This window comes from Heteronotia binoei, chromosome 3, assembly GCF_032191835.1.
Source record: "Heteronotia binoei isolate CCM8104 ecotype False Entrance Well chromosome 3, APGP_CSIRO_Hbin_v1, whole genome shotgun sequence".
Classification (NCBI taxonomy): Eukaryota; Metazoa; Chordata; class Lepidosauria; order Squamata; family Gekkonidae; genus Heteronotia; species Heteronotia binoei.
The window spans coordinates 59,640,792-59,664,271 of NC_083225.1; positions in this window are offsets into that span (position 1 = coordinate 59,640,792).

A 23,480-nucleotide genomic window follows, 5' to 3' on the forward strand; every position below is an offset into this window, starting at 1 on the left:
CAGCTCTATTATGACAGCAGGTGATCTAGCTGGCATGCTAGGTCACAGTGACCTTATCTAAGGCCGGTTTGAGCCGGCTGAAGACAGGTGGAAAGGACCTGCTGAGTCAGCATGACTGTGGACTGCCAGGATTGGCTGACAGAACTATATATGAACTGTGCTTGCAATGCACAGGTCTCTTTTCGAGAGTACAATTGCTGGCGGAGCACTTTGGTCCTGTGTTTAATGTATTTGACTGCACTAGTGAGCACGTGTTGTATATATTGTAAATACACCATTTTAGCACTAGCTGCAGGCGTTTGGCTCACTTCTTTCCTGGGGCTCACCGTTGAGCACATCACACAGCTCTCTCTGCTAACACCCACACCAACACATTCCATCTAGAAGAACTCTCAGATTGCATTATTAAAAGTTTAGGTAGGATTTTTTTGTTTTGTTTTTTAAAGTTGTTCTATGGCAATAGCCTGCACCATGCAGTTACAAAAGTTATAATTTTTTTAAGTTATGGATACACTGTAAATTGTTGCTGAAGCCTCTTAGAATCATTGCTAGAGAAACAACTGAACTGGATGTCATTGTAAAGTAAAGAGAATGTGCTGAAGAAACAGGGTAAACTATTTTCGTTTATACCTGCAGGATATCAAAATCGTTTACAGCAACTTTTATTAAAGTAGTAGATGCATATTTTTAGCTCATGGGGTTACCTGAACAAATGGAGATTTTCAGGGGCATCTCATTTCCCCCTCTCCCATCATTTCCTCTTTCCTTTCCTTGAAAGCCCTCATAGACTCTCCCCTTTTCCTGCTTCCTTCTTTCCTTCCCACCCACTAGCCAATCTACCATTATCTGCTCAATTGTCAGCTTTTCTTCCTTCCCTCCCCTGGTAGCCTGTCCCTAAGAAACTCTGAATGGTTCCAGTCACTGAGCTGGCCTGGGCCTAGCTGTGTGGTGCTGGCCTCCAGGCTGGGTCAATTTTAGGGTCCCTAGTCCCCCTTTGGGGGTGGGGGATCCCTTGCTTTGCAAAACCCACCCCATACTGACATTTTTTGAAACTGTTGGGGGGATGACACTCTGGTTTTGGGGCAAATTTACCATAGAGTTTTGTCCCAAAATGAAAGTATCATCCCTCACATTATGACATCACTTCTGGGTGACCTCATCACATCAGGACTGACACTTCCAGTTTTACCAGAAGTTATATGATGTCCCTTCCAGTCTCCCAGAAGTGTGTCAGGATTCCCCCATAGGCCAGGTAAGTGGACCTGAGAAACCTAGCTCAGTTGTGCAATGGAGAACTGCCAAGGATATGTGGGAGGTACCTTACTTTCCACTGTATCCCTCTCCCCACACTATTTCCTCTTCCTGGCAGCCCCCATATACTCACTTTTCCCGTTCTTTTCTACTTCCCACCCACCAACTAGGATTACCAATACTGGGTTGGGAAATTCCTGGATATTTGGGGAGACCTAGGGCAAGGACCTCAGTGGGGTATAATGCCATAGAGTCCAGGGGGACTGATCTCTGTAGTGTTAAGCTCAGTTGTAATTTATGGAGATCCCAAAGCCCTACCTGGAAGTTGGAAACACCTACAACCAATTTTATATTTGCCCTCAGGCTTCAGCTATATTTAGTGACTTCCTTTATACCCTGCTTTTCTTTGCAATGAGGGCTAAAAGCAGCTTATGTAATTCTCCTGTCCTCCATTTTATCCTCAGAATAGGCTTCCCAATCCCCAGGTCCCAGCAGGGGATCCTCTGATTTTACAGGCTTCCCCCTCTGATTTTACAGGCTTCCCCCCTCCCCCAGCCAGCTGGCCGGCGGGGGAAGCCCCGCCCCACAGCCATTATGCACCTCCACCAACGATTCCCATAGGGAATGATGGGGAATTGATCCGCAGGTATTGGGGGCTCTGGGGGGGGCTGTTTTTTGAGGTAGAGGTGTCAAATTTTCAGTATAGCATCTAGTGCCTCTCCCAAAAATACCCCCCCCCCCAGTTTCAAAAGGATTGGACCAGGGGGTCCAATTCTATGAGCCCCAAAAGAAGGTGCCCCTATCCTTCATTATTTTCTATGGAAGGAAGGTGTTTTAAAAGGTGTGCTGTCCCTTTAAATGTGATGGCCAGAACTCCCTTTGGAGTTCAGTTATGCTTGGCACACCCTTGCTCCTGGCTCCGCCCCCAATGTCTCCTGGCTCCACCCCCAAAGTCTCCTGGCTCCACCCCCAAAGTCCCCAGATATTTCTTGAATTGGACTTGGCAACCCTACCTCAGAATAACCCTGTGAAGTAGCTTAGGCTGGGATGTTTGACTGGCCCAAAGTCAGTGAGCACCATGGCAGGGTGGGGATTTAACAAATAGTAATGGGAGTGACGGTTTAAAACAGTTTGTAGAAAAACTCGACACTTAAGCAAAAATATATGAATAATAATTATTAATTATTAAATAATTGAGTCCAATGCAGTGGTCTTATAGCCCAGTTCCAAACGAAGGTCCTAGGTATTGTTTTACTCCATTTCATTTTTTTCTTCCACAGTGGTTAGAGCTTTAAAATATGTTCCATAATTCTACATTAATCACATGTAAAATAAAATTAATTACATTATAATTAATATCATAATGTCATGTATTATTATTCATACAGGCTAACCTTAAATCAGTTAATTATATCCAGGATGTCAATTGTGTACAACTCAAGTGGTGATATTTCTGTTAATAATAAAATAAAAATTTATTAAAAATTATTATGTGCATTCATTTTATAATAATTTATAAATTTATTCAAATATCAATTTTAAGTACCTGCTATTATTCAATATATACACTTCTCTTTGTGATATTCTTATCTATCTCCTATTTGTTTCTATATATAACAAAATAATATAGTTAATTAATTATGTTCATCATAAAGAACAGAAAATTAAAGATTACAAAATTATGAAATTATCTTGCATGAACTTAGGAATCAAGCCTCTTTTTTCTGACGTCTTAACTTCCTGTCTCACAAGCCTACCTAAATACTTATTCAAGCTGCAACATTGCTTTGCATTTAATGTTACAGTGCAATAATGAATCTTGTTCTTTGCAGATCATAAGAAACAGGTGTAATCAATATATTGACTAAGCCCCCCAGGTGTTAATGTTACTAATCTGTGTATGTAGAAGGACTCTCTTTGCAGTAGTGTTTGTTGTAAATTTATTCTGTCGTATTTCTTTTGTTAAACTGTTTCCAAAACAATAAATTTAAAGACCTCCATAGTATGTCTCATTTCATTAAAATGCTGGGTGAGGACCGTTTCAACCAAGCCTCTCCTGAATGTGGATGTGTGTTCAATTATCCATGATCTAATGGATCTAGTGGACATTCTTATGTACAGGAGCCCACATTTGCATATTAAAAGGTATACACACCCCTTAGTAGCACAGGTGAATAGTTCTTTAATCTCTTTACAAAAGTTAAGTTCAGGAAATTCTATCGTATCTACGCACCATGCTAATGTGCAAATGGAGCAACCCCCGCATTTTTTTTTGTCCTGCAAGCTGACTCTCACTTTTTCCTGTTCTAAATAGTGGGATAACATCCCCCCCCCCTCCGATCCTGTGTTGATTGGAGAAGCAGAAGTGTCACCTCAGATTCCTGGATGATCTGGCAATGCGCATGTCTGCTGGGGCTTTTTTTTTTTTTTAAAGGTGGGAGGCAGTATCGCGCGTGAGCTGTCCAAACAGGAAAAAGCCGATCTTGTGCCGCTGTTTTGAAAAAGGCCGGACTTTCTGTGCTGTCAAATTAATGCGCCATTCAGGTGTAGCAAGCCTGGATGACACCGGATGACGCTCGATTGCCAGATGTGGATGTCTGAACGAACACATTTAATCCGTCAGCCAGACGGAGTTGTGTCATCACTAATGGTACATGTGACCGCACCCAAAGTAGAATGGCTGGGTGAGTGGGCGTCAACGTGGCAGATGAGGTTCAGTGTGGCCAAGTGCAAAGTAATGCACATTGGGGCCAAGAATCCCAGCTACAAATACAAGTTGATAGGTTGTAAACTGGCAGAGACTGACCAAGAGAGAGATTGGTCATGTGATTGGGTTGTGGTAGATAACTCACTAAAAATGTCAAGACAATGTGCAATTGCAATAAAAAAGGCCAACGCCATGCTGGGAATTATTAGGAAGGGAATTGAAAACAAATCAGCCAGTATCATAATGCCCCTGTACAAATCAATGGTGCGGTCTCATTTGGAAAGTCCAGAAAAAGGCAACTAGAATGATTAAAGGTTTGGAACACTTTTCCTATGAAGAAAGGTTAAAATGTTTGGGGCTCTTTGGCTTGGAGAAACGTCGACTGCGGGGTGACAAGATAGAGGTTTACAAGATTATGCATGGGATGGAGACAGTAGAGAAAGAAATACTTTTCTCCCTTTCTCACAATACAAGAACTTGTGGGCATTCAATGAAATTGCTGAGCAGTCAGGTTAAAATGGATAAAAGGAAGTACTTCTTCACCCAAAGGGTGATTAACATGTGGAATTCACTGCCAAGGGAGGTGATGGTGGCTACAAGCATAGCCAGCTTCAAGAGGGGATTGGATAAAAATATGGAGCAGAGGTCCATCAGTGGCTATTAGCCACAGTGTGTGTGTGTGTGTGTGTGTATTGGCCACTGTGTGATACAGAGTGTTGGACTGGATGGGCCATTGGCCTGATCCAACATGGCTTCTCTTATGTTCTTGTGTTCTTATGTTCTGCCCGCAAGACTCCAAAGCTTAGAGGGAACATTGCTCACAGGTGTTTTCACACTTGAAAAGGCATGGGAGAGAGGGGGACAAGAGCGTTCAGCCTGATCTGCTGTGGGCCCAATCAGGATTGGGCATTCACAGCATTTTAAAATCACTTTTAAAATGGCAGCAGTTTTTACAGGTTGGAACCATGCATGCCATCATGTCTCCTTCAGCCCTAAGTTGCTAGAAAAGGATTAATAGCTGCAAATAGATATCTAAAGTGAAGATGATGGGAGTCTGATATTAGACTTTTTTTTCTTCAGAAGCAGATAGGAACATCTGGAAACCTGAGGGGGTTTTCCCTATAAGAACTAGTAGGTGGCACTCTTTTGGGACCAAGCTCCACAGCATTAGCACAGAAGAAAAAAAGGTAAAGATAGTCCCCTTTGCAAGCACCAGTTGTTTCCGACTCTGGGGTGATGTTGCATCACAGTTTTCACAGCAGACATTTTACAGGGTGGTTTGCTATTGCCTTCTCCAGTCATCTACACTCTCCCCCCTCCCCCCGCAAGCTGGGTGCTCATTTTACCGACCCACAAAGTTTAATTCATGGTATAAGCTTTTGTGTTCATGTACACTTCAAGCACATGGAAACTTATAGCTGTAATTAAACTCTGTTGGTCTTAAAGGTCTCAATGGACTCAAACTTAGTTCTATTGCTTCAGACCAACATGGCTACCCACATGAATTAGTCTTACATTTTGGCTTCTCTTTTTCTACAGTTCTTGCCCTGAGCAAAGATTAGCAAGCTCTTAATGAAGTAGTCAGTGAATGAAGGAAACAGAGAAGCACTTGATGTCAGTGGCTACTGAGTGAGATATGTGTTGTATATGTATATACCAAAGACCAACTTTGGTGAAGTTAGTAAAGCATTTAGTATGTGGCAATGTTAGAGTGAAACCTTAAATGTCATGTTTCCAGCAGGTGGCAGTAACAGAACACTGTTGTTAAGTATAAACAAGTTAAGAAGATATGCCTTTAAGTCCGATTTTCCATTAACTGGTTTGACGTTGTGTGCCAGTGTGTTTTATGTTCTTGCCTTCTGGTACATGCATTGTCCACAGCAGACAGCGATGACTCAGTGAATAGGAAAGCTTTGTAGACTGAACGTCTGTGCCCTCCTGTGGTGGCTGATCAAAGTGCTCATGAATGCTGCACTGCATTATAGCTTGAGATTCATTTGATCCATTGTCTGTGGACTATGCAGTTGTTAATAGTACACTTCTGTCCAATCTAATTGTGTACCTTGGAGACTATAATAAAGATATGAAGAGAGAAAGGAACCAGAAAAATAGGGGATACTTAGGGGAAAAAATATGGTTCAATCATTTAAAACATCCTTTGGAAATCTTGTTCCATGAAATTGATGTGATCCCAAACTCACTTAAAACAAGTGAGACTGCAATAAGTAGTTTTTATATAAATGTCTTTCCAGTATCATTCATGCCAGTAAGAAAATGAATGTCAAAGCTGAACCTAGGTTTCTTTAATGATAATTTAATTCTTAAGGGTGTGATCACACGAGAGATTTGACCCAACCTAGTCATGCCTCTGTGATGGGGCAACCGATCTACTAAGCACTCCCCTGTAATGATCACCCTGTTGTTGCTTCAGGTATCAAAAGTTACTTTCCAGAAAATGGCACAGTAGGCAGAGGTAGTGATTTAAAGCAAGTTTTAGTTTATTTAAATAGACTAGGAGGGAAGGGATGGAATATTTAAATAAGTCTGGGGGGTTTAGAAGATGTAGGCAGACAGTTAAAACTGAACACATAACTATATCAGAGGTTACTGACTTGATAAAGTGTTACCCTTCAATTGGTTTAACTTTTATTAATAATATCCTCGATGTTAAAGGTTTATCTTTTTATAACTGTTCTAGATTTCCAGTTAACTTTCTCACTTTCTAATCACGCAATCTTGAGTGCACTGTGCTTTGTCCCTTTGGTTATTAAACTAAGCTCTCTCCACTAGACCTCTTTCTCTGGTGAGATTATTATCTTCCCTTGAAGATAAATAACCTGCATGTTTGGTATCTTTTGAGAGCCTTTCACTGCTGCCTCAAAACCTTTTGCCAAAGCCTGATCTACCAGACTTTTCCCCCCTTGAGAGGGAAATTGTTTTCCTTCTCAGTACGTGATTCTGTGTTTTACACATACACAGACTGTTCTTAACTCCTGGGAACAGCCTCCCACTAGAGTTTCCACTATTCAAAGCCACTGCACACAGACTCTGAATCAGATTCTGCTTTGTGTCTCTTGTCACACACACAAAGACCACCACTCTCTTTTCCAGTCACTTTCCAACTGCTTCCACTCTGTAACTGCTTTCTCCAACTGTCCAACTGTCATACTCTTCAAGCTGTAGCATCCTGGCTCAGGCTGAGTCGGCTGAAATTGAATCCGACAAAGACGAAGGTTCTCTATCTGAGCTGGGTTGGTCCAGGAGGAGGGGTCCAGCTGCCGGCTCTAGACGCGGTGCCATTGATACCGGCCCCTATGGTCAAGAGCCTGGGCGTGCTCCTTTAGTCCTCCCTTACAATCACCTTAAAGATTAACAACGACATCAGCTAAAGTTCCCGGTGACCAACCGTCTGAAAAGCAGAACCGCCAACATAGTAATGGTACAGCACTGTGGAATAGTTTTTAAATTTTAATTGTATTAATGTTTTATAGATTTTATTGACTTATTGTTTTAAATCATGTAAACGACTTTTGTAAGCCGCCCTGAGTCTGCTTGTGGAGAGGGCGGGATAAAAGTCTAATGTAAATAAACAAACAAATAAATTTTGACAGTTAGAAGCAGTTGCCCCTATCAGAGTGAGTTCCATTAGCTCCATGAGTGACATCTACTGGGAGTTCCAGTAGATGTCACTCATATGGACTGCCTCTAGTCATGCATGTGCCTGTTGTCCATCACAGCCTCCCATTCAGATTTAATGTGCACATCTGCCCCTCGGGTCCTGCCCATACCTATCATGTCTTAGGACAGGCTGGGACCATATTAAATAACTTTCAGGAATTTCCTGGTAGCAAAGCTTAAAACATATGTAGGGCATGTTTCCCTGCTGTCTGAACAGTCAGGGCATGTGATTTACCCACCCCACATGTGCATGAGCAATCTGAATGCTCCTGTTGTGCATGAGTGGCCTGTGTCTCTCCTGGCAGCAGGGCAGGGGCTGTGTGAATGCCACAGCACGGATCAAAGATAACTGGCTTTTTCAGAGCCGGGATACTGCCACATCAAGTCTATATGTCTAGATAAAAATTTCAGCCACCTTAATGTAAAATAAATAAACTTTATGATCTAGTTGTACTGTGCAATAATATATGCATCATTATAAGATCCTTTTTAGAATAAATCTGTATCCAAAACTCATTAATTTAGAAAAATAAATCAACCAGCTATTGGTTCAAGGCATGTTTCTGTTCTTATAAACATGGGCTTTTGCCCCCCACCTTCTGTTTCACCTCCTATAGAAATACAAGCAGTTGGTTTTCTGATGCAATGTTCTGTATTTAACTAGGGAGTCTATTATTTTAGCAAGGCACACTTCTTTCTTTTACCTATAATTCTTCCAACTGATTCCATAGCTACACTTTCAAAAAGGACTTCATTGTATTTCACTCTCATTTGCTACAGAGAAATGTATTGATTTAATTGGCTCATAAATCCTTTCATCTTGTTACCTCATTAAAACATCAAATCTTAATTTTCACAGAGCACCTATCAGACTCCAACCCAGACTGTGTTAGTGCTTCTATTCATTCGCAAGCCATTAGTTTTAAGAGGCCATTTCCAACCTAAGGTTCTTGATATTTGTTTACAGTCAGACATGATTCTCCTGCCCTATCAACTGTTCCTCTTTTACACTGATCAGAAAGCCTTCAACAAGAACTGTAATACTGGTCTGACCTTCAAGCTGCTGCTATTCCACATCATATATCTACATGACACCTGCTGACACTGGAAATGATGAACTGGGAAGTAAGGCAGATAAGGAAAGAGTCTTGATCAATGGTAGGAATACTGTAATATTCCTCTTCCCCCAACCCCCCTCTCCCATTACAGAGGTATCAAAATGGTCTCCCAATTAGGGCTGCCAGGTCCAAATCAGGAAATATCTTGGGATTCTGGGGGTGGAACCAGGAGACTTTGGGGATGGAACCAGGAGCAAGGGTGTGACAAGCATGATTGAACTCTGAAGGGAGTTCTGGCCATCACATTTAAAGGGACTGTACTCCTTTTTAAAATGCCTTCTCTTCATTGAAAATAATGGAGGGTGGGGGCACTTTCTAATTCAAAAAACAGCTCCACAGAGCCCCAGATACCCATAGATTGATTTTCTATTATACCCTATAGGGACCTGTCTCCATAGGCTATAATGGAGTGCCCAGTGGACATTTCACACACACACACAGAGGGAGAGAAAGAGAGAGAGAGCTGATAGCCCTGAAGCAGGGGGAGAGCCTCCAAGCCAAGGGATCCCCTGCCCCAACTGGGGTTTGGCAACCCTACTCCCAATTAATTTCTTTCAGCTATTGAATAATAGTCCTGAACTTATCAAAGGAAGGGTTTAGTTGCCTCCACCATTTTCACAACCCAAAAATGGCCTTGGGGGCATTATTTGCTACACTGAAGACAACATGTCTAGTTTGATCCTTAGAAGTACCGGCAAAAATATCTTATTTTCTAGGCAGCGACTAAAAAGAATGGAGGGGCAAGGGCTCAGTTCTAACACATCTTCTTGGTAAGCAAAAGAAAGGGGTGACATCACATCAGGATGTTTCCTTGCCAGACTTTTATGGGATGGTTTGCCATTGCTTTCCCCAGTCATCTACACTATAGCAAGCTGGGTACTCATTTTACCAACCTTGGAAGAATGGAAGGCTGAGTAAACCTTGAGCTGGCTACCTGAACACAGCTTCTGCTGGGACTGAACTCAGGTCATGAGCAGAGCTTGAACTGCAGTACTGCAGCTTACCACTCTGCACCATGGAGCTCCTTAAGCAAAACAACCCAGGTTCAATTCCTGGCATCATCCCTGAAGAGCTGCTGCTAGTCTGAGTAGACACTACTGACTTGGTGGACAGTCTGAATGAATACACAGAGAGAGAGAGAGAGAAGCATGAGACATCATTCCTGTTATCTCTCATATGAGAGATGGTGAGGGGTCTGGAGACCGAGTCCTATCAGGAAAGGTTGAAGGAGCTAGGGATGTTTAGCCTGGAGAGGAGACGACTGAGAGGAGATAAGATCACCATCTTCAAGTACTTGCAGGACTGTCATATAGACTCTATATTATAAAGGATGGTGTGGAATTGTTTTCTGTGGCCCCAGAAGGTAGGACCACAACCAATGGGTTGAAATTAAATCAAAAGAGTTTCCGGCTCAACATTAGGAAAAAGTTCCTGACAGTTAGAACAGGCTTCCTCGGGAGGTGGTGAGCTCTCCTTCCTTGGAGGTTTTTAAACAGAGGCTAGTTGGCCATCTGACAGCAAGGAAGATCCTATGAATTTAGGGGGAGGTGCTTGTGAGTTTCCTGCATTGTGCAGGGGGTTGGACTAGATGACCCTGGAGGCCCCTTCCAACTCTATATATTTACTTTGAGCCCAAATACAAATAGCTTTCCTCAATGAAGGGGGGGAGGGGAGAAAATGATCTAATTAACTGAAATGGACTTCAAATTATGTATATTGAAATTATAAACTGGAACTGTCTGAAGAGAAATGTATGGGTAGTTCAGATGAAGATCATGAGATGCTCCTTAGAATGTGAGAATTCCAAGAAATACTTGGTCAAACCAGTGTGCAAATATATTTTGTGCACAAATATACATGGATCATTTATCATTGAGCCCCTTCTTGGGCTCAGACTGGAGATAAGAGCTGTTGTGCAATAGCCAACTCATGAGCACAGACTAGCCTACCTCTGTAAAGAGTCTGTACACATAGACTCCCTCCCCTTGATCATTTCCAGGAAGGGTACTACTTACACATGTACACTTCTGATGCACAGACACTGTGCCAGTGAACATGGGTCAGCAGAAGGTGAGGCCCGTGCAGACATGTCTGCTCATGGCTGCTTTAAGTGCATGTATTTCAATGTGTATAGTATCATGTGTTGCCAAGGGGAAAACCCACATCTGAGTAAAATTCCACTTGCAGGATTTTTTTCTCTGCTTTGCCCAGCTAATAACATATTGGAAATCTTCCCTCCATACACACACAGACTGTTAGTACATCATCAAAGTTGTTCCATCAAGTCTACTACTTAGCTGGACACAAATGGGAGAGAGAGTTTGCTCAATTTCTAGAAGACTTTGGAGCCAGCATGGTGATTGCTTGAAGGAGGTCAGGAGATCCATGGCCCACATTTTCCATAAAATGAATAGACTATTAAAAACTCAGTTGGAGCACGAACGCAACATAAAACATTTAACTGTCTTAAACAAAGGTACATCCTTCTAAGCACACTTATTTCAGGGTTTTAGAAAGATGTAATTCTGCTTAGGATAGCACTGTACAACAATAATCCAAAACAGATCTTCTCAGAATCTTACTCAGGTCTATGCCAGTGGACCTTATCACCAGGAAAGCACCCTTATGATTGCACTTAGCAAGCTAGAAGCAAACTCTAAAAACAGTTTAAATAAAAAAGTGTGTTTTTTTAAAAAAATAATCAACTGCTTAATTTTAAAAAAGGGTTTTGGTATGGTGCCTAAAATGGAGTTGGCTAGGTGCCAGTCAGCTCTCAGATGAAAGTATATTCCATAGTTGAAGAACCACTGCAGAAAAACTCTGTCCCTGATCACCACTCATCTCACCTCACCTTACTTATGAAGGCAAGAGCATACACAGCACCGCTTGCGAGGAAGGTCTTTGTGGGGCTATGGAAGGCAGTGATGAAGGAATGTTTGGGGACTGAAATTCATTTTGTTATGACAATTGAGAAATATGCCAGACAGAGTTCTGGAAGATGTGGCATCTGTAAGTGAAAGCAACATTTAAAAAATATTTCATTTGAGAAAAAACTATACATCGTTGCATTCAGTATTAGACAAATGTCATTGCAGTTATAGAAATTCATTGCTCTGCTATACAAAGTGTATCTGAGTGGTTTAGCTGCTTGATGAACCATTTTTTGAAAATCATGTCTGAGCCAGAACTTAACTGGAGAGTTTAAATGTTTTTTTAAATGAAACTCAATCCATGTTTTAAAGGATGCATCTAGTTGCTTTAAGGTGCTTTACAAGTGACAGGTGTTATACTTTCTCTTCCCTGTTGTTCCATGTATTCATTTTTATTTTTACTAAAGTATAATGAGGTTTTGCAGTTCTTTTTTTTTAACCATATATGTTCCTTTTAGCCTTGGTAGGATTTGTTAGCCTGCAAGCAGCTACAACTCCTTTCTCCACTCCTGCTGATGGGGGGGGGGGGTTGTACATAGACTTAAAGAGGGGTTCTTCTGGTATGACTTGTCATGGTCATCTATTAGATCGGTGATCTGTATCACCTCATCAGAGCAGATCATAATGTTTTAAATCAACAAACTTCTCTCAGCCCTACTATCTAGGCCACATCCACAGACCGTCAGTTCTCCCTCTTTGAAAGAGGAAGATGTTGGATTCATCTTCGCAAATTTTGCAACATGGTGTGGTAAGAATAAGATAAAGTTTCATTTCTTTAAACATAGTTAAAGAGGGAGACTGATTTCACACTAACCTTGCTCCATGGCAGGCTTCTCCTTTTATCCAGAGCAAGCTAGCAATTTCACACAAGCTGCTCCATGCTGCTATTTTTCATCATGGCAACCACCAATTTGATGCGCGGCAATGTAAACCAGGACTGATTTCGCACTAACCTTGATCCACGGAGCAACTTGTGCAAAATTGCTAGCTTGCTCCAGAGAAAAAGGAAAGCCTGCCATGGAGCAAGGTTAGTGGAGTAAACCAAGGGCATAGTGAATTGTTTTCAGTGGTATTGGATTATCCTGAAACATACTGTGCATTTTGCCATGGAAAGTCTTTTAGCCTTACCATGGAAAGTCTTTTAGCCTGAAATGCCACAATTTTTTTTTCTGCAATGCAACAGAAACATGAAAAGAATGGTCAAAAAAGAGTTGGTTTTCTTTTTATCTTTTTCAAAATTTGAGTTGGTTACTTATCAGAATTGAAGCCATTTGTACTAGTAGTCAATCTGATGGTTGTTTGCATTGATTTCAAAGAGAAATACAATTCCACATATTATTATTTTACCTAGTTGCAGTGAAATTCTCATGACTTTTACTCACTCTGCTTCCAGGAGTTCTCTGTGCCAAGCTATAAAAAAAAAAAGGTAAGGTCCTTTAAGTAAGGAGTACAAGCTCTGCAAAATTTATCCCAAGTGAGGCAGAGTAGTTATACTTGAAGATGTGTTTCTGATTGAAACTATTGCAAATGAATGTATTTACTTATGTGGCTATCTTTAATTCTGATGTGAAAGAAACTGACAAGTAACTTTTCTCACATTTTTCAAAAGCCGGAAGTGTCTAAAGCACAGAATAGCTGACAGATATAGAAAACAAACCTGAAGCATGGAAGTTATTCAGAGGTTACTCTTTCTGTATAAATTTGATAATGAGACAAAAACTAGGGAAGATGATCCCCCACAGTTGTATCTTTCTCCCAATTGAATAGTGAAATTTTATGGTTTATCTTTAAGTAATTGCTGATATTGGGATGTACCCTCTGCAGACCTCATCCATATGTGATGGTCATGTAAATATGTGAAGGAATATTGGATTGAGATGGCTGATCTGTTAAGTGTGGGATGTGGCATCACCACTGGGGTTTCTCTGGAGTTATTTCTTAAAATTATGTTCAAAGGTATCCAAGAAAGCTCTAGGTTATTCTCAAGTACATGCTTATGGTTACTAGGCTAGTCTTTGTGAGACACTGGAAATCTAAAAATTGCCCTACATGTTTGGAGTGGCTTGAGAAAGAAAAAGAATTTTTTCTTTTAGTTAAAAATCACTATGTTACAAACCCAGTGTGAGATTGCAGACACCCAAGGCTGTGTTCCACTCCCAGAACTCCTGCTTTAGTTTATTTTATCCATTCCACTTATCCTCCCCCCCTCTAAGTTCCTTCCAGAGGTGTTATACTTTCTCTTCCCTGTTGTTCCTTGTATTTATTTATTTTTACAAAGGTATAATGAGGTTTTGCAGTTTTTTTTTTATCTCATATGTTCCTTTTAATCCTTGGTTGGATTTGTTAGCCTGCCAGCAGCTACAACTCCTCCACCACCATAGTGTAGGAGCACCTTTCCTATGAGGAATGGCTGAAGTGTCTGGGACTTTTCCATCTAGAAAAAACAGCTAAGGGGAACATGATAGAGATTTATAAAACTATGTGCAGGGTGGAGCAAGTAAATACAGACAACTTTCTCCTCTTTCCCATCATACTAGAACTCTGGGTACTCAGTGAAGTTGATGGAAATAGGTCCATCAACTTCAGAAGGAAATATTTCTTAAGTCTAGAAGTAACTAATTTTAAAGGTTTTTATTAGTTTTCTAGAAGTTGAGGGTAAAGGGAAAGGGGGGTGAGAAATTAAAGTTACACATCAATCTTAGTCTGCATATAAAATACTTTCATGAAATACAAGTCTGCATCTACTATACTTTCTTAAAATACATACATTGTCACATATTATTATCTCTTAGCTTTACATCATCAACATTTTGATATTTTTGTATTGTAAATCTTCTTGTTAAAATACCTGTTCAATTTGACATTTCCAAAAAAAGCAATCTTATAGTACAAAATACAGGAGAAAGGAGATATAAGTTCACACCAGAGAATCTTAAGAGTCTTGAGTATCTAACCAAGTATCGAATTTCAACCAATGTTTTCTTGCTTCTTCCTTAGATTTCCCAGCCAACAGCTGGGATAAGTAATCCAACTCTGCTGTTTCCAGAATTTTTCCCACCAAGTCCATTCTCGTGGGAATTTCCTGAAATTTCCATTTCTGTGCCAAAAGAATCCTGGCTGCTGTGCTAATATCTGCCAACAAATGTCTCATCTCTTTGGAGTAGTCCTCAGAAAATATATTCAATAAAAATAGTTCTGGTATGAATTGAATCTGTGTCTTCTTAATCTTCTATAATAATTTGAGAACCATTTTCCAATAGTCCTTCACCATCTCACATGTCTACCACATATGATAGAAAGAACCCACCTGTTTAGCACATTTCCAACATTTGTTAGACATATTAGTATACATCTTACACAATTTCTGTGGAGTCATGAACCATCTGTAAAACATCTTATACAAATTTTCTTTAAAGGTTACTGGCCTGGTTAATTTAATATTGAATTTCCACAATCTCTCCCATTCTTCTAACATAATATTATGACTCAAGTTTTTCGCCCATTGGACCATACAATCTTTTACTTCTTCATCTTGCATCTTCATCTGCAGTAGGTATGCATATAATTTAGAGATTAACTTTTCTTGAGGACCAAGAAAGATTTTATCAAATGGATATTGCTCTGTGTTAAAGCCTATCTTCTTGTCTTTGGCATACCTAGATTCAACTTGCATTCTCAACCACCAACTTATTTTAATGTCCATGTTTTCTAACTCTTCTCTGGTTTTCAGTTGATTATCTTTTCCCAACAGGTCATCATATCTATAACTCTGGTTAGGTTTTAAAAGATTTGAATGAGTGAATGCTTCCACTAGGGATACCCATCTTGGAATTTTCTGGTAAATTCTTGTTTTTAACGATGACCATGTGTGATACAAAGATTTCCGGAACCAATGATTCTTAAAATAAGAATGTCCTTCGAGTACGCATGCCAGCCCAAATTAAGATCATGTCCCTCTAACAGCAATTGTCTCTTATCATTCAATAGTATCCAGTCAATTACCTACAAGAGCACAGAAGCTTTATAATACAATAGCCAATCTGGAAGACCCATACCTGCTCTCAATTTAGAATCTTGCAGTATCTTTAGTTTAATTCTTGGGGGTTTTGCCTTGCCAAATATATTTAGAAACCATCTTATTCAATTCTTGACAAAACCCACTAATTAAGAGTACTGGGATAGTCTGAAATACAAATAATAGTCTTGACAGGATATTCATCTTTATTGAGGCTATTCTTTCCATTAAGGATAAATTCAAATCATGCCATTTTTCCAAGTCTTTTATAATTTCTTTGAGTAGTTTATCATAATTGTCCATTTTTAAACTACTGCATTTGTTTGAGATAAGTACACCTAGATATTTGATTCTTTTCTCATACAAAACCCCTGATTTTTGTTGAAGAGATTGAATTTGTTCTATCGTCATATTCCTTGTCAGAAATTTTGTTTTATGGTAGGCTTCCGGTGTGAGTTTCCAACAGAGCTGTCGTCCCCTGAATAAGGGGGAAACTTAATCCTTTGTTCAGGGTAGTAAAGAGCCTTATCGGGTTCTCTGCCTGCATATCTCAGTTAGAGATTTGCCCAGGATGACGTCATAAATACTTTGAGCCGTTGATCTCAGCTGAAGATTGATGCCAGAGGGTATCTTCCTGAGGCTTTGTAGAGCCGGCAAGGAAAAGGAGCGTCATCCAGCATCTACAAAGGATTAAGAGCCATTCAATTGGCTTAAGCATGTTTGGATCTCACTCTCTTTTGGGACTGATAAACATTTGAAAGACCAGGAAGACCGAAGTTTAAAGAACATAGCCGCTAAGGTACTTTGATCATTTCTAAACTAATCTAAATAACAGTAAAAGGTGGAAAAGCCTGAACAGAAATGAAAGTGAAGGGAGGCGGAGAGACTGTGAAATTTGGACTTTGTTAAATTAAAGGCATTGATAGAATTTGAGAAAGAAGAAAATTGTTTTGAATACCTGTGGTCAGTGACGTAGGCTTCTGTGTTTTGGCTCTGTACTTGCAATCAACATAACAAGCATTCAAAGACTGCGATATTTGGAGAATGAGATCTGAGCTTTGTGATCCAGGAAGCAAAAGCTGGAGGTGTACTGACAGCCAATGTAACAAGGATTAGAAATTTTGTTTTATGGTAGTTGATCTTCAGTCTTGCCCAGTAACCAGATTGAGTGATCTTATTTATAAGACAGTCAATTGAGTCTATTGGTTGCTCTAATATAAAAACCAGGTCATCTGCGAAAGCTCTCAATTTGTATTGTTCACCTTTTACCATCGCTCCCTTGATACTTGTATCTTCTCTTATCTGGTTATTCAATATCTCTAAACATAAAATAAAAAGGAGTGGTGACAATGGGCAACCTTGTCTTGAACCCTTTTGAATGTCAATTGCTTCTGTTAGTTCACCATTCACCATCTGTTAGTTTACCATTCACCATGCTCTTTGGGAAGAGTATATTGATTCTATTGCTCTCAAGAAATTTTCACCACATTCCATACCTTTCAGTTGTTGTAATATAAATTGCCAACGAACATTATCAAAGGCCTTCTCAGCATCCAGACAAATTAGTGCCAGTTGTTTCTTTGGATGGGTCTCATAATATTCCAATATATTACAAACTGTTCTAACATTGTCTTTCAAATATCTTCTAGGAAGGAATCCAGCCTGGTCTTGATGTATTGTGGACTGTAGAGCTTTCTTCAAACGTTGTGCCAATATTGCTGCAAAGACTTTATAATTCACATTTAAAAGAGAGATTGGACGGTAGTTTTTTATATCTTTCAAATCTGCACTTTTTTTTGGAATTAAGGATATTGTAGCTTCTTGCCATGAAACTGGTATTTGGGCTTCGTCTTGAATCCTTTCAAGGAGATGTTTAAATGGTAACAGTAAGGACTCCTCATAAGCTTGGTAGAATTCTGCAGGCAATCCATTTGGACCCAGGGCTTTACCATTCTTTTGAGATGCCATTCCGTTATTGTTACTGGTTCATTTAAAATTTTTGTTGTAAATTCTGTAAAATTATTAAGATTATTTGGGTTAATATATTCTTCTAAATCTGTCTTATGAACTTGTTTATCTTCATATAATTTTTTATAAAATTGTTCCACGATTTGACATATCTCCTGTTTTTGAACTTTCTCTTCGTTATTCTCGTCTTTCAAAACCGATATTATTCTTTTGGCATTCTCTTTTCTCATTCTATAGGCCAACCACCTTCCAGGTTTATTAGCAAAAAAATTTTGTCTAGCAAATCTCAATTTTATCTCCATCTCCTCTATGAGTAATAAATTAAGTTGATGTTGTGTTTCTTTAACCTTATTTTGGAACTCCTGTCTTGTCGGTTGCACTTTTAAATTCTTTTCAGCTTCACCTGCTTGCAACATTATTTTTTGAAAGTTTTCAGTTCTTTTTTTCTTTTTCTTTGCACTATATCTGATTGCAAGGCCCCTAAAATATGCTTTAGCAGTATCCCAAACTACTTGCGTCTTTACATCTTGTGTTATGTTCTGTTTAAAAAAGGATTCCATTTCAACCTTAGATTCTTTAACAAAATCTTTATCTTTAAAGATAGAGGTATTTAACCTCCATGATCTTCTCATTCGTATGCCTTTAAGCTTTACCATTACAGGACTATGGTCTGATATGACTCTTGTTTGGATTTATGTCTCAACTAAATCTTTAACCAAATTTGTAGAGAGCCAACACATATCAATTCTTGACCATGTTTGATGACTGGGAGAATAGTAAGTAAACTCTTTCAAATTTTGGTATCTTGTTCTCCATACATCAACCAGATCCAGTTCTTCTACTAGCTTCCAAAAGCTTATTGGTAATTGAAGACTTTTGCTTTTAGTATGTTTATGTATTTTTTTGTCCAATAGTCTGTCAGAAACTGCATTAAAATCTCCTACTATGCAGTATTCCACATATTGCAAATTTGATAACTTAAGGTTTAAATCTTGAAAGAATTTCTCTTGATGATCATTTGGGGCATAAATATTTGCCAGTAGGATTTTTTTATTGTCCACCATGACTTCCACTAGGAGGATTCTTCCATCTTCAGAAGCATACTGCAATTGTGGGTTAAATTTATCCTTAACATAAATTGCCGCTCCCCTTTTCTTTTTATTCATGTCTGTTGCTGTAAATAAACTGCCAAGTTTCTTATTTTTAAAAAATAAGAGAAACTCCAAATATGATAAGGAAAGAAGGAAAAGTGGGAAAAGTGAATATAAAAATAAAAAGCCAAAAATATTCAAACCATAAGAAAAATAGGACTCAATCTAAAGGGTTATATCTATAACATCCACCATAAGGAGATTATAGTCCACTTTGAAGATTTGCACAGGTATTCTTCCTTCAGCCAACAGTCTGGTTATATTTTATAAGCCAGTATACAAAGTCCACAAGGATTTAAATGTCTAATTGGAGCTCACATAAATTTGTTCAGAGCACTTCAACATAACCTTCAAATTACTTCTTAAACCAGCTGTCCATCTTATCGATGTATACGTGCAAGCAACTTTCCCAAAGCCAAATCCTTCTCCAGAAAGAAGTTTAAAACAAGTCAGTTTAATTCAGCCATCAGGTCTTTTCTATATTTAGAAATTGGTGTGATTCATATTTCTCATGCAGGGATTATAAACATCACCAGGTTAGGCAGGAACCTTTGGAAGCCTCGAAAGAGAAAGAGAGAGAGTTCCCTCCACCTTTCTCAGCCTTTGCCTGTGTCTGAATTCCGTCAACCCCAGCTCTCCACTTTTCCTGCTTATTAAAGCAATGCCTCAGGATTCAGTATTAGAAAGGAAATTTACAACCTTCATAGTAATGATGCAGCTTGTCCAACTGATGCAGAATCGCTGGTTGAAAAGAAGAAGAGAAGAAGTCTGGCAGTCAACCCCTGTGCCATTTAAAAATGGCGATCAGGACAGCGAGGCTTGCAGCGAGCCGGGATCAGGGGGCAACCGCTGCTGTCACCACCGTTCCATTGCTTGAGCTGTTTGCCTTCCAGGACCCCTCTTGGGTCCCAGAATCAAGTCTCCCAATGGGGGACACCCCTCCACTGTCAGATTTAGAAGCGACTCTGGATGCGCCGATCCGAACTGCTCCTAATGACGGGTCGCCGAAACCAGAAGTCCAAGTCTAGAAGTAACTGAATTGTGAATTTCACTTCTAGTAGATGTAGAGATGACCACAAGGGTAGACAACTTAAAAATAGAGTTAGACAGAGTCATGGAGGATATATCCTTCAATACAAAAGCAGCAAACTTCTGAAATCCAGTACCAGGAAGCAACATTAGGGTAAGGCTTCAGCCTTTATGACCAGTTTGTTGGTCCTCTGGGGCAACAGGTTTGTCACTGTGTAAAACAGTGTACTGAACTGGATGGACCACTGGTCTGATCCAGCAATGCTTTTATATTTTTACTAGGAATAAGGCCCATTGTGAGCATAAATACAACAGGTTCTAGAAAGAGGATCTGGGTGAGTGCCCTAGCCTTGGGCACTCAGTGTAAATATGCTGTGGCATCATACCATGACGACATTCACACAGATGCTGAAGCTCAGCACTCCTTTTGTCTGCAGTACATTGTTGCTGCCTTTTCCTGTCATATTTGGTCTTGCAGCTTTTAGCATCAGTGCGTGCTTATGGTGTGCTCTTTTTTGGCCTGGCCTGGTTGTGTTATGGTATACCATAGAGTATTCACTTCAAGGCAGCTTTTTCTGTAGGGGAAGTGATCTGACTTCAGCTTTCCATCTCTTCCTCTCCTCCCTGCAGCCTCTACCTAGGAAAATTACCATATTTCACCACAGTGAAGACCAAAGCAGATTCATGGAGAACACATATATCCATCAATACATATTCATCATTCTCCTCTCCCCCTTTTGATCTGCACAACAACCCTGTGAAAGTCTGTGACTGGTCCAAAATCACCCAGCAAGAACCTAGATCTGGCAGACCTTGCTCTGAAGCACTAACTACTATGTCATACTGACTATCATGCGGGGGAGGGAGTGCTGCTGAACAGTAGCAAGCAGCCAGGGCTAGTTAAGTCATGCCAGTCAGGTGCCAGGTCTAGGGTAGCCAACCTCCAGGTGGAGCCTGAAGATCTCCTGGTATCACAAGTGAACTCCAGGTCTCTCTCCCCCTGAAGAAAATAACTGCTTTGGAAGGTGGACTCTATGGCATTATATTCAACTGAAGCCTCTCCCCTCCCCAAACTCTGGCTTCCTTAGAATCGTAGAATCATAGAGTTGGAAGGGATTTCCAGGGTCATCTAGCCCAACCCCCTGCACAATGCAGGAAACTCACAAATGCCTCCTCCTAAACTCACAAATACCTCCTCCTAATCTTCATTGCTGTCAGACAGCCATCTAGCCTCATTTAAAAACCTCCAAAAGGAGAGCCCACCACCTCCTGAGGAAGCTGTTCTACCATAAAATCTCCAGGATTTTCCCAACCTGGGACTGGTAATCCTAGTCAGGACTGGCCCCAATGAGTTCTCCCTCAAAGGCCAAAATAAGCCTGAAAAGGGCTTCCCCAACAGCCTTTTACTGACAGAACCAAGCTTGGAATATTTTGGTTCCCTAGTAACAGCCACTGAGGGGAAATGGAGGACCCAGTTGGATGGGCCAATAGCATGCAAAGGCAGCTTCCCCAATGGTCCAGTCCTTTTCTGTCCTGGGGCTTGGAGAGTTTAAGTGACACGCAGCTCAGCTATAGGGAGGGTAGGTGAGTTGTCACCAGTACGGCTTGGTTTTTGTATCTATAGGATACTATAGTTCTTGTTGTTTATTTGGTTATTCTTCAGCTTTTGGTGTATCCAAGTGACGCAGCTCTTAATGGAATTAACTACAGAGATTAGCTATTTCCATATCATGTAAGAGAAAGAGGCAAGGCAGAATATCAGGAAAAACAAAGAGCAGGGTTTTTTTGGAGCAGGAATGCATAGGAACACAATTCCGGCTGGCTTGACATCAGGGGGTGTGGCCTAATATACAAATGAGCTCCTGCTGGGCTTTTTCTACAAAAAAAGCCCTGTGTGGAACAATGGTGATGTCAGGGGGTGTGGCCTAATACGCAAATAAGTTCCTGCTGGGCTTTTTCTACACAAAAAAGCCTTGGAAATAAGTATTGGGGAAGGAGACACAATTACCAATATGAGAAGAATTAGGTCTAAGAATTACTATTTTTTCTTTGTGAGTTTATGAAATTTGGCTTTATCAAATCCCACTTCAGATACAAGAGTATATTAGGATCCAGATGCATTCCAATTCAATGCATTATTTTCTCAAGAGGAAGTCACACACAGTTTCAGAATCCAGTATAACTTCTGAGTAGGGGCCCCCTGGCAGGAAGTAAGAGGCAGGGCCCCCACAGGCCCCTCGTGGCTATGGGCCTGACATCAGTACACATGGAACCTCTTTGGGACAAACAGCTTTCTTACAACCATCTCAGGCTGAGAAAATGGTAAAGAGAAAGGCTTAAGTTCCAACACAAATTGGACCCCTGCACTACAGAGCCACAAACTCCCAGAAAACATCTACCCATAGATTTATCAAGGGGTAACAATGTATCATGAAGTTGTCATTTGGGGTTGAATTCACCTAGGTCTGGCATAAATTACATAGACTGGCTGCCTTATCCTATCACACCCAGTTCCTAGACTTGCACAAAGGGAGCCCCAAAGGGATCCTTAAAAGCCAACAATTAGAACACAACCAAAGGTCTACCAATGGGCAGCCAGGTCACAAGGCTTTAGCCCAATGCCATCACAGATCTTGCATCAAAGTGTGAGTGATACTCTCTCTCTCGGCTTGACTTCGCGAATGAAGATTTAAGAAGGGTGCAGTAGTCCACGTCTGCTGCAGGCTCGCTGGTGGCTGACAAAACCAATGCAGGACAGGCAGATCCAGCCACAGTGGCTGCAGGGAAAAGTCTGATTTGGGGTTGGTGCTGTAGCAGTGCGATTCTTCCTCAATCTCCTTTTGTCCTCAAGACCAGCTATGTGTGCGTTCTCAAAGGAAGAGACAGCCTGGTGGATGGTATGCCTCCATGCTTTGCGATCTGAGGCTAGGTCAGACCACTGGTGATGGTTGATGCGACAAGTGCCAAGGGATTTCTTCAAGGAGTCCTTGTACCTCTTCTTTGGTGCCCCTCTATTTCGATGGCCGGTGGAAAGTTCGCCATACAGAGCAATCTTGGGAAGGCAGTGGTTTTCCATCCTAGAAATATGCCCTGCCCAGCGCAGCTGCGTCTTCAACAGCAGTGCTTCGATGCTTGTAACCTCCGCCCTCTTGAGGACTTCAGTGTTGGTCACAAAGTCACTCCAGTGGATGTTGAGGATGGTGCGAAGGCAGCACTGATGAAAGCGCTCAAGGAGTCGCAGGTGATCACGGTATAAAACCCACGATTCGGAGCCGTAGATGAGGGTTGTCATCACAACCGCTTTGTAAACATTGATCTTTGTGCCTTTTTTCAGATGCCTGTTGCTCCACACTCTTTTGTGCAGTCAGCCAAATGCACGGTTTGCCTTTGCCAGCCTGTTGTCAATCTCCTTGTCGATCTTGGCATCTGAGGAGATGATGCACCCCAGGTAGCTGAACTGCTGGACTGTCTTCAGAACTGATTCACCCACAGTGATGCAGGGAGGGTGATAATCTTCCTGGGGTGCAGGCTGGTGGAGAACTTCTGTCTTCTTCAGACTAACTTCTAGGCTCAATAGCTTGGCAGCCTCTGCAAAGCAGGACGTCATATGCTGCAGAGCTGATACCGAGTGGG